The sequence below is a fragment of the Leptopilina heterotoma genome, unplaced genomic scaffold (genome assembly GCF_015476425.1).
Source record: "Leptopilina heterotoma isolate Lh14 unplaced genomic scaffold, ASM1547642v1 Lhet_59, whole genome shotgun sequence".
Lineage (NCBI taxonomy): Eukaryota > Metazoa > Arthropoda > Insecta > Hymenoptera > Figitidae > Leptopilina > Leptopilina heterotoma.
This window is the reverse complement of record NW_025111133.1, coordinates 54,625-67,845: the sequence shown is the minus strand read 5'-3', so window position 1 is coordinate 67,845 and position 13,221 is coordinate 54,625. Positions and strand designations below refer to the sequence as shown.

The 13,221-nt window shown below is 21.9% G+C and overlaps 1 protein-coding gene across 3 annotated transcripts in view; it reads right to left on the bottom strand.

Moving 5' to 3' along the window:
* LOC122508961 overlaps positions 1 to 13,221 on the bottom strand; it is a 126,366-nt gene that overhangs the window by 65,144 nt on the left and 48,001 nt on the right. The gene's annotated exons all lie outside the window — the stretch shown is intronic.

The window sequence follows — 13,221 nt, the reverse complement described above, 5'->3', positions numbered from 1 at the left end:
TGAATTGTTTCGATTAATTTCAGTACAATTTTCATAAAATTACTCGAAAGAATTCAATTACTTTTATGGATTTGTAATAAAATTCTTGTAAAAATTCAATTATTTCCAAAAATATATTTTTAAATAATTGAATTCCTTCGTGAAGTTTTATTTAAATTGTATTGAAAATAATTGACTGCGGTGAATTTTATTATTTATAAAAATCATTCAATTCTTGAGAAAAATTTTATTATTTATGAAAGTAATTAAATTGTTGCAAAAAATTTTATTAAAAAGTTTTAAAAAGTAATTCATTTTCTAAGAAGAATTTTATTAAAATATTTTAAATATAATAATTGAATTGTATCGAAGAATTCTATTAAAACTTTTGAGAATACTGTAATTCTTTCGAAAAATTTTATTACAATTTTTAAAAATATAATTGCATCGTTCTGATTATTTTCAGTATACAATTTTTTATAAAATTACTTGAAAGAATTCAATTATTTTCATTAATAATAAAATTCTTTGCCGGAATTCAATTCTTTTTAATACATTTTTGAATTATTGTTAATACAATTTTAATAAAATTTCTCGAATTTTGTAAAATTATAAGTAGTAAATTAGATATTTAGTCAGACATTACCATTTATAATATGGTAATACATTTTTTTTTTTAATTTTTAATACAATTTTAATAAAAATTCTCGAATTTCGTATAAAATTGTAAGTAGTAAATTAAATATTTAGTCAGACATTACCATTTGCAATGGTAATGCAAATGCAAACATTTTAAAATTATTTTTAAATTTTTAATACAATTTTAATAAAATTTCTCGAATTTCGTAAAATTATAAGTAGTAAATATTTAGTCAGACATTACTATTTCTAAAGTTTTTTTATCAGTAGTAAAAGTCATTTATAGTCAGGCGCCGTTTAATAATTTTGTAGTTTTCCTACAAGTAGTAAAAATCCATTATTGTCAGACATTTGACATTTTTGTAAATTTATAAGTAGTCTATTAAATGTTTAGTCAGCCATGACAATTTTAAAATTATTTAACAAGTAGTAACAGTAATTTACAGTCCGGCGCCGTTGAATAATTTTGTAATTTTTCAACAAAAGTAGTAAAAATCTATTTTTATCAGACATTTGAATTTTTTTATAAATTTGTAAGTAGTCTATTAAATGTTTAGTCAGACATGAAAATTTTTTTGTCAAGTTTTATTTTCTCTAAATATGAGATTATTTTTTTTCACTGAGAAAAAAAATATATTTCAATTAAACATAATTATCTATGTCAAATTATTTTTTTCAAAGTCAAATTATTTTTGATTTAAACATAATAATTTTTATTCAAATACAAAATAAATTTAATTCAATAAAAATTATATTTCAATTTGATTTCAATAAATATAAAACATAAAATATATTTTTTGAATATTTTTGGAAGCCATAAAATTATTATATAAATAAAAGATGTTTTGATTCTTCTGTTTGGCCTAATGGCCAAACTAAATATATATTTAATTGAAAAATATTTTTTCGGCTCGCCACTTATTTTTGAATTAGACAAAATTTTCTCTCAGTGTTAGAATATAATACATAAAAAAATTTTAATTTAAAAAAACTTTTTTCCAAAAAACAAAGCAGAGTCGGTTTTTGTTTTGTTTTCTGAAAGATTTTTATTTCTTTTTTAAAATCGTTAGGAAGAGAATAATTTTTCCAAAGTGAGATATATACAAATGCATTTCTCTGCGGAATATGTTTAACATATCTTAAAAACATGTTTATCTACGGTGCATCGATTTAACCTTGAATTTTCTCTATGTGCATTCTAAAGTACTGTATGTGTAGTTGCGAGAGACATTTTTTTTACACGCAAAAGGTGCTTAGAATTCATGTGCATTTTAAAAAAAAAAAAAGAGGAAGGAAAAAAATTACGTTTTTTCACGCAACGTAGGTCTACTCTCCATAGTTGCAATCTGTCCCTCGTAATACGCGCATCCTCTCTTTAAAATCGCATGTACTTTTATGTATATTTGCCTATGTATAGCTATATGATGGATAGGCGCCTCAACCAACTTTTGCATTATCCATTCACGAGAAGAGAGGAACGCGCGTTTCTCAATGTGTGCGTGTGAGAAGAGTTTTGCCTGTTTATGTGCAGAGCGTAAAACTTGTAGTTTTATATATACACGCACATGTGCCGATAAATGTTCAAAGTGCGTAGAAAAATTTATACATGCAACTCTTTATACTCAACTGTATATAAGTTTACAAAATTAGAAATTCTAAAAATACATGTGCACATATAGAAATATATAAGCACATGTAGAAATATATGTGCATGTGCACATATATTTCTACATGTGCTTATATATTTCTATATGTGCACATGTACTTTTAGTATTGCTTATAGAAATATATAAGCACATGTAGAAATATATGTGCACATATAGAAATATATAAGCACATGTAAAAATACATGTGCACATATAAAAATATATAAACACATGTAAAAATACATGTGCACATATAAAAATATATAAGCACATGTAGAAATAAATGTGCTAAAAATACTAAAGAGTATGTATATATATATACAGATGTGCGAAAAAAAATATGTATACGCACATGTAAAAATATATAAGCACATGTAGAATACAGGTGCTAAAAATACTAAAAATACTAAAAAATGAGAATGTAATACTAAAGAGCAGATAAATGTTAAATGTGTGACTAAGAAAAAATGTACATATAAGCACATATAGAAATATATAAGCACATGTAGAAATATATGTGCACATATAGGTTTATATATATTTATATGTATATACATTGACATGCATGTATGCGTGACCAAGAGCGCGGGTCAATGCCTCTTCTGTCGTCCTCGCGAGTATAGGTATAAGTACCCGCCCGGCTACCTTCTACAATCTACCTTCTGTCCACTATGTGCGCGACCGCAAACATAAATAAGCGTGTTTAGAATCACACGTATAGTATACCGGTGCACACACTCTAGAATCTCTCTAAATGCATAATACCTATATTTCCACCTAGTTTTCAAACCTCCAATACAACGGGAATCGTTGTCAGCGTTCCGGACATCGACACCTTTTTCCGCGGAAAAACTTCAATATTGCCCCCTCATTTCTTGCTCAATTATGTCTATGTCGCTTTTGTGAATTACGCGGGAAAAAAAGAACTGTTTCATATTATTGCGACAAAACGTACACATTTTGAAAATATATCCCGTTCCCTTACAGTTACTAGGCATAATATTTCTATTTTTCTTTATGTGCAGTGAGAAAAATTATTTTTCTAATCCAAAAATATGTAGGCATAAAATTATTATTTAAAAATCTTTGCTCTATAGATAATAATAATATAATATAATATATAATAATAATATATAATAATAATAATAATATATAATATATAATATTATAATATATTATTATTTAATTATTTATGAATATTTATGAATTATTTAACGAATAATTTTACTTAAATATTTCAAAATTAATTAAATTTTATAAAAGTTGCGTTTACCATTTTCATAAATAGATGAACTTCAAAAGTTTTCAATTTAAAATTTCAGAAAATTTCAAATTTGAATTAACTTAATTAGAAATTTTAAAGAACTTACATTTTTGCAAAAAAGTTTAATAATTCTGTCTTTTGAATGTAATTATATAGTTTTTAATAGATATTCAATTAATTATTAAAAATAATGTATTTTAGACAAATTTTATAGTTAAAAACACTAAAAAAAAATTGAATTTTGGAAAAGGTAAAAATTATTGTAGAGATTCCATTACTTTCAAAAAGCAATAAAATTCTTCGCAGAAACTCAATTATATTGAAAAATTTTTTTTAAATCCTCATCAAAATCACAATTATTTTTATAAAATATAAATAATAAAATTCTTCCCTGAAATTCAATTATTTTGAAAAACTTTAATAAAATTCTTGTCGAAATTTCAATTATTAACAAAATATTTACAAAATTCAATGATTTAATTAAAAAAAAATTAAATTAAATTAATTAATAAAAAAAAAAAAATTTTTTTAATTAAATTTTCAATTATTCAATTATTCAAAATTCAATTATTTTCAAAAATTTTAATAAAATTTCAGTTTTTCGTATTTTTAATAATTGTAATTTTTTACCAAAGGGTGGAGACCAATAAATAAGTAAAGTGTTTTTGAAGAGCCTAAAAAATTGTAAAGATAAATGCATTTGTTTTTTGAAAAATTAGAATTAAAATTTTTCTCAAATTACTTAAATTGTTGAATATTTATTTATTTAATTAAATATTAAAAATAATGGATTTAAAGAAGAATTTTAGTTAAAAACACTAAAGAAAATTGAATTTTTAAGAAATTAAAAGTGATTGTAGAAATTTAATTATGTGTCAAACAGTTTTAAAAATTCTCGTTAAAATTTCAATTATCCTTAAAAATAATAAAATTCTTCTGGAAAATTCAATTATTTTTTTTAAATTTTATTAAAATTCTTGGCAAAATTTCAAATATTTTCAAAAACTTTCCTGAATTCAATAATTTTCAAAATCTTATTTTTTATAAAATTTTCAGAAGAATTCAATTATTTAAACAAAATTTTGAAAAAATCTTCGTAAAAATTCAATTATTTTCGTGACCAATAAAAATTTCCCAGGAATTCAATTATTTACAAATTTTTTATAAATTTCTTTTTAATAATTCAATTATTTTCATAAATAATACAATTTTTTGTAGGTATTCAATTTTTTTAATAAATAATAAAATTCTTTTTACTTTTTTGGGAATTAAATTATTTTTATAAATAATAAAATTCAATTATTTTCATAAATAATAAAACTCATGAAAGAATTTCAATTATTTGTGATACCTACAATTTTAATTCTTCGAAAAATGTAACTATTCTTAAAAATCTTATTAAAATTCGTCGAAAGAATTAAATTATTCAAAAATTAGTTGATACAATTCTCTATAAGAATTCAATGTTAAGAAACTTTCAATTGTTCAATAAATTATTTTAATGTTTTTAAATAATTGAATTGAAGAATTTTCTAATAAAAATCGATTTAAAAATGAATTTCAGTTAAAATTATGGATAATAATTGAATATTAAAAGCATACATTTTTTTAAATAATTGAATTTTGAAAAAGTTTCAAATTAAAATTTTTTTAAATTTGAATTTTTCATACTTTTAAATAAGAATTCTGTATAATTAAGTTTTTTAAAAAACTTTAATTGAATTTTTTTTTAAATATTTAGAAATTTCGTAAAATTGAATTATAAATAAAAGAATTTTTCCAAAAATTATTAAAAATAGTTAATTTAATAAAGAATTACAGTAAAAAATTCTAGAAAATAATAATTGTAAGTTATTGAATTTAAAAGGGCTTGAATTGGAAATTTTTGAAAATTTTTATTTCCATGTAAAAATGGTAATGATTTAGATATTTATATTAAATAAAAAATAATATATTAATAATATTATATAAAAAGATTTTTAAGCTTAAAAATACTAAAAATTTTCAATATTCGCAAAAAGTAGAAATTCTCTTCCCTAAAATATCTAAAAAAAATTTTTAACTTATATACGAAAAATGACAATTTTTGTAAATTTCTTTTTAAAAAAAAGTAAATACTTTTATCTGTTTCAGGAGATTTTATTAATTGAAGGAGATAAAAAATGGAAATTAGTTAAAAAAAGGAAACCAGAATCCCTGATTTTTAAACAGAAAAAAAGTCTTCTATAGTACTTTTAAATGAAATTTTTTTCGAAATTAATTTTCTAAATAACTCATCATAAAGAAAAAGAATAGAAAAACTCACTACAGCTATGTTTAGACAGATTTCTCTCTATATTGAGCATAGAAAGTTTTAAATTCAACAGCAGGAAATAATGTCTATAATATATGAATGATAAACATAAAATCGTATCTTAATTATATTATCTGTTATAAATTTTTTTAAAAAGAAAGAAACATAACTTACTCAAAAAAAAGAGTAGAAAAGAAAAAAAAAATTCTGTTTGTTTATATTTGCAACTTCTACTGTTCACTACAAAATTCTTATCCAATAATTCTAACTGTTCAAAAAACCGTTACCATGGTAATAGTAATCAGTAACATATTTATATTTTTTTCTCTATTTACAAGTTTCTAAAACATGAATTTCAAATACTTGATTCTTTAATTTCTCCTTTTTATTTCAGAAACGAGAAATTCCAAAAATATTTTTAATATTGAGCATTAGATTTAATGAAGTGGCAGGAAACATGAAACATGAAACATAAATATTCATGAAATTAGGAAAAAGTGATAAGTGAACGAAAAATAACTTTGGGAAAAATTCGACTTTTTTTCTCTCTTAAGAAAACAACAAAAAATTGAAAAAGAATTCAAAAAGAAAATTTCCTGATGTAAGAATTATATTTTTTTTCTCTAAATATTCCTCCTGGGTTTTTTTTTCTATATTCTATAGGAGGAAAAAAAATATTTTATATATTTTACTGGTAACAATTTTTTTTCGCGCACAAAAGTCGGAATAGTATTTCCACACATTTCGTGTTTCGTATTTTTTCTTCAAACACACAATCTCGCATTTTAGAGGGAGAAAAAAAGATAATAATGTGTAACAGTATCGACACGCGATTCACACGGGTTGGTGTTTTCTGATTCAATTGTTGATATTCATTGTGTTTATTCAGAGAGAAAGAAAGAGAGCGAGAGAGAGAGAAAAGGAGAAAGAGAGAAAGAAGAATTGTAGCTGAGAAAATAGACTCTTATCTAGACATTTATTGCAAATGTAATTTTATGCTTTGAATTTACCGGTTGATGAAGTAATTTAAGTGTTAATGGGAGGATTTCAATAATCACCGAGGAATACGAAAAAAAAAAATGAAAAAAAAAACAATGAAAATAGAGAATCTATTTTCAACTCTAAACAATAGAGTTATAAAATTACAAAAAAATTACACATATCTATATTTTAATTTGTTTTTTATTTATTTTTCATAGTTCATATAAATCAGTCAATTACTAAAATCAAACGGAGTTAACACAAAAAATTTGATTTCTCCCTGATTTATTTCTTACTTTATTTTCACTTTTCAACAGTTCTCCTCAAAAATTACAAATTTAATTTCAAGTAAATTTTACAATTTGATTTTGCAATTAATAAAATTTGTTAACAGTTAGTGAATTTCAGAACAACGATAGAAAAAAAAATATTTTTCATACAGAAAACAATACAATTTTTTCGTTTGTGAATTTTTCTTTTCAAAATAATTGATCAGAAAAATTTGTTATACAAATTTTTACAAAATTGAATTCCTGAAAAGCATTTTATAATTTATGAAAATAATTGAATTCTTGCGAACAATTTTATTACAATTTTCTAAAATAATTGAATTTTCAAGATAAAATTTATTACTTTCAAAGATAATTGAATTCCTGTAATGAATATTGTTATTTATGAAAATAATTAAATTTTGCACAGAATTTTATTAAAATGACTGAAAATAATTGAATTTTCGTGAATAACTTTGTTATTTATCGACATAATTCAATTCTTTCGAAGAATTAATTATGTAAATAATTGAATTCCTGAGAAGAATTTAATTATTTATGAAAATAATTAAATTATTGCGAAAAATTCTATTAAAATATTTAAAAAGAATTGAATTTTGGTGAAAAATTTTGTTATTTTTGAAAATAATTGAATTCCTAAAAAATATTTTATTATTTATGTAAATAATTGAATTCTTGCGCACGATTTTATTAGAACTTTTTAAAATAATTGAATTTTCAAGAAGAAATTTCTAACTTTTTAAAATAATTGAATTCTTCTGATGAAAATTGTTATTTATGAAAATAATTGAATTTTCCAAAGAATTTTATTAAAATAATTGAATTTCCGTTAATCATTTTGATATTCATCGACATAATTAAATTCTTTCGAAGAATTATTTATGTAAATAATTGAATTCTTCCAAAGAATTTATAAAAAACATTTTTTAAATAATTGATTTTTCGAGAAATTAAAATTAAATTTTTAACAATAATTAACTTTTTTTTAAAGCAATTGAAATCCAGCGATTAATTTTATTATTTATGCGAAAATAATTAATTTATTGAAAAAATTTTTTTTTTATATTTAAAAAGAATTGAATTTCTACGAAAAATTTTGTTATTTTTGAAAATAATTAAATTCTTCATAACAATTTTATAAATAACATTGTTTTAAATAATTAATTTTTTTCGAAATATAATAAATATTATGGCAATTTTATTTTAAATATATATGAATTCTTGTGGAAAAATAATTGAAATTCTGCAATGAATTTTAAAATTTAATGGAAATGATTGAATAGTTGTTAAGAATTTTATTAAAATTTTCAAAAATAATTGAATTCTTGAGAAGAATTTTATTATTTATGAAAAATAATTTAATTCTTGCGATGAATTTTACTACTTATACAAATAATTGAATTGTTTCGAAGGATTTAATATAATATAATTATATATTTAGAAATTTTATGAATAATTTTTTAAAACGTTAAGCAATATTATTAAAATTTACTACTTCTATAAAATAAACGAAAATTTTTATGGCTGACCGAAAATGACCTTTACTACTTCTACAAAATAACCGAAAATTTTTATGGCTGACTGAGAATGACCTTTACTACTTCTAACAAAATAAACGAAAATTTCCATGTCTGGCAGGAAATGGTCTTTACTACTTATGACAAATTTCCGAAAATTTGCAAGGCTGACAGAAAATGACCTTTACTACTTATAACAAATATACGAAAATTTACATGTTTGACAGAAAATTGTCGTTAATACGTTAAGTAATATTATTAAAATAAAATTTGAATTTTGTTTATTTGAACATTCCGAATTTTAGGAGCAACTGAAGTTTGTTATTAAACATGCAATTGTCAGAAAAATGAGTCATTTTTATAGTTATTTTCTTTATCAAGAATTGAGAAGTTCTGCCCGAGTAAAAATTATGTTTAAACAAATTGCTATGGGCGTCAATTAAATTAACTCGAAATGATCCCTCATCTCATTTTTCCTCATTAAGACAACCGAGTAATAAAAATAATTTTTATATTCGAAACTAAAAACTAAAGAAAGAGAATGAGAGAGTGAGTGAGAGAGAGAGAAAGAGAGAGAAAGAGAGAGTAATGTGCAACACAACTCGGAGCAAATGTCCGTTCATTGCATCTCAGTCGATGACCTTCGGCGAAGACGCTCTTGGAGTGACAAAACAGAATTACAGCAATGAGCAATGGATACACGTGACTCGGATGCTCATTGTACGATTCTGTTCCGTTATGAATCTCTAGTTATATAAACCGGGTCCTCTCTCGAGTCCCATCATCTCATCTCGAGAGAAGAGCACATAACAGTATCCAATTCTGAAACGCGCCTGCTTGCCTGCACACGTGCGCGCAAAACACCTACAAAACAAAAAAATTAAGAAAAAAAAGAATTAAGAAAAGATTTGCGATTCAACTTGATCGCTTCATGTCCCGACGCTCGACTATAAATACATATGCCAAGACAAATCGAACTCATCAACTTTTAACAAGGAGAGATAAGCCCAAAGACGACCAAATAGAGATCCTCAACGAGAACATACTGAGTGAGAGAGAAATCAATTCAATATATTGGTCAAGTCAAAAGTACCGCTAACTCTATACAATTTCTCTATTTTCGAAAAAAAAATCTCATTTCTATTTCAAGCAACTTTTTACTGAAAATAATCCTATTAATTGTATTGAAAACCTCTTTTTAAAAATCTATGATTCTCTATTTTTTAAAAAAAAATACAAATCTCATTTCTATTTGAAGCAACTTTTACTGAAGTTAATCCCATTAAATGAATTGAAAACCTCTTTTTAAGAATTCTACATATTTCTCTATTTAAAACAAAAAATACAAATCCAGGATTCGCACTCATTTACTAAAACCTACTATTTACTATTTTTTTAAGTTATGCTACTATTTAGCTACTTTTTTTTAGATTTCAGCCACTAAAAGCTACTATCTCTGTTTTTTTCAAATTTCCACTATTTCAAATTCGCAAATTCCAAAAATTAAAAAAAAATTCATAAGAATATTATAATAAAATTCTTTAAAACGATTCAATTATTTTCAATATCTAGTATTTTTATAAAAATTCGCAAAAGAATTCAATTATTAAAAAAAGAATTGGTAAAATTAATCTAAAATTAAATTATTTTCGTAAAATAATAAAATTTCCAAAGGAATTGAAATAATTTTTCATTAAAATTCAACTTCTTAAAAAAGTTTAAAAAAAATTCTAAGAAAGAATTCAATTATTTTCAAAAATAACAAAATTTTCCAAAGAAATTCAATTTTTTTTTATAAACATTTTAATAGGTAACATTTTTCAAAATAATTCAATTATTTTCATAAAGAATAAAATTTTGTCTCAGGAATTCAATTATTTTTGAAAATTTCAATACAATTCTTAACAACTATTCAATTATTTTCATAAATAATAAAAAAATAATTATTTAAAATAATGTTTATAAAATTGTTATGAAGAATTCAATTATTTTTAAAAATAACAAAATTTTTCATAGAAATTCAATTCTTTTTAAACATTTAAAAAAAATTTTTCCAAATAATTCAATTATTTACATAAATAATTCTTCGAAAGAATTCAATTATTAAAGATAAATAACAAAATTATTAACTAAAATTAAATTATTTTGTGTTATTTTAATAAAATTCTTTGTAAAATACAATTATTTTCATAAATAACAATATTCATCTAAAAAATTCAATTATTTTTAAAAGTAATAAATTTCTTCTTTAAATTCAATTTTTTTCAAAAAAATTTAATAAAATGCCACACAGACATTCAATTATTTTAAAAAATAACAAAATTTTTCATAGAAATTCAATTCTTTTTAAACATTTAAAAAAAAAATTTTCCGAATAATTCAATTATTTTCACGTAAATAATAAAATTCATCGCAGGATTTCAATTATTTTAAAAAAATTTAATTATTCTTAAAAATTTAATTTCAATTTCTCGAAAAAATCAATTATTTAAAAAATGTTTTTTTTTAAATTCTTTGGAAGAATTGAATTATCTATAAAAATATTAGAATTTTATAAAGGAATTAAATTATTTTCTTAAATTAATTTCTTCTTGGAAATTCAATTATTTTAAAGAATTCTTATAAAATTGTTCGAAAGAAATTAATTGTTTTAAATACAATTTTTAATTGAATTTTTTTGAAATAATTTAATAATTCTTTTAGATTTTAATAGAATTCTTCCTATGAATTCTATTATTTACAAAATTCAATTATTTTCATAATGAACAATATTCATCAGAAGAAATCAATTATTTTAAAGAATTCTTATAAAATTGTTCGCTAGAATTCAATTATTTTCATAAATAATTAACTGCTTTTTTAGGAATTTAATTATTTTCAAAGAAATTTAATAAAATACTACACAGACATTCAATTATTGTCAAAAATTTTAATAGAATTCTTTGTAAAATTTAATTATTTATAAAAACTTTTCGCAATTTAATGATTTTCCATATCTACTATTTTTATAAAATTTCCAAACAAAATTCAATTATTTACAAAATTTTTTTGTAAAAATCTTCCTAAGAATTCAATTCTTTTCATAAATAATAAAAATGTATCAAGAATTAAATTATTCAAATTGGAAATTGCATAAAATTAGTCGAAAGAAATCAATTATTGAAAAATTTTAATAAAATTCGTCGCAAAAATTAAATTATTTTTATAAATATTTAAATTCTTTAATGAATAATAAAATTCGTTGCAGGAATTCAATTTATTAGCGCAGTATAAGAAAGAAGTAAACATTTTTGATGAAAATTAGGAAAAAGTCACGAAAATAAAATATAGAATAAAATTTTTGTCAACTTTGTGAAGTGTCTAAAACGAGATTTTTTGGTTGTCAAGTTTAATTTTTCGATTGCTACTTTTTTACTACTTTTTTTAGTTTGATAACTACTTTTTGCTACTTTTATAAAATTAATTATCGAGTGCGAAGTCTGCAAATCTCCTTTCTATTTGCATCAACTTTTACTAAAATTAATCCTACAAATGGAATCGAAACATTTTTAAACAATTTGTCAAGATTTGTCAACTTATTTGCAAATAGGTGCAAAATTAACAAATCTTGACAAATCTTGACTGTATCTTGAAATAAAACGAAGTAGAGAATTAAAAACAAAATTAAATTTAATTATCTTTTTGATATCAATAAATGTTCGGGCAATTTTACATTTTCTCCACCAGGATGAGAATAGAATTTACAATAACAGTAAATGTAAGGTTCCTTAATTTATTGTCCCATAAATGCATCAGAGGATAGAAAAAAGGAGCTATAAAATATCTCCGCACGAGTAAAGTGATACTCCCCTAGATAACATTTGATTTTATGAAAATGTTTTATTAATGCAATGTTAAAAGGCCTTCTGTAAGCTGAGATGCCGTTCTAAGAATGTAAATAGTAAGCGAATTCAAGAAATATTCATTTTTAAAAATTTTAAATAAACAGAGAAATTTAAATTAAATTATCGCAATATAGTATAATAACAATTTAAACTAAATACTAAAATATTGTCTGTGATTCTGAATTTATTTCTCTCCCAACAGCGACAATTTATTTATTAAATGAATTCACTGATGAGAAAACAATATATTTGCAAATTTTCTATAAGTAGTAAAGGTCAGTTTCGGTCAGACATGAAAATTCGTTAGTAAATTTGTTCTAAGTAGTAAAGGTAATTTTCTGTCAGTCATAATTTTTTGGAAATTTATTATAAGTAGTAAAGGTCATTTTCAGTCAGACATGAAAAGTCGTTTCAAATATTTGTCACAAGTAGTAAATGTAATTTACTTTTTTCGTAAATTTTTCATAAGTAGTAAAAGTAATTTTCGGTCAGACATAAAAATTTTCGTAAATTTATTATAAGTAGTAAATGTTATTTACTGTCAGACATGGAAATTTTCGTAAATTTTTCATAAGTAGTAAAAGTAATTTCCGGCCAGACATAACATTTTCATAAATTTATTATAAGTAGAAAAGGTCATCTTCTGTCAGACATGGAAAGTCGTTTCGCAAATTTGTCACAAGTAGTAAATGTCATTTCTGGTCAGACATGGAAATTTTCGTAAATTT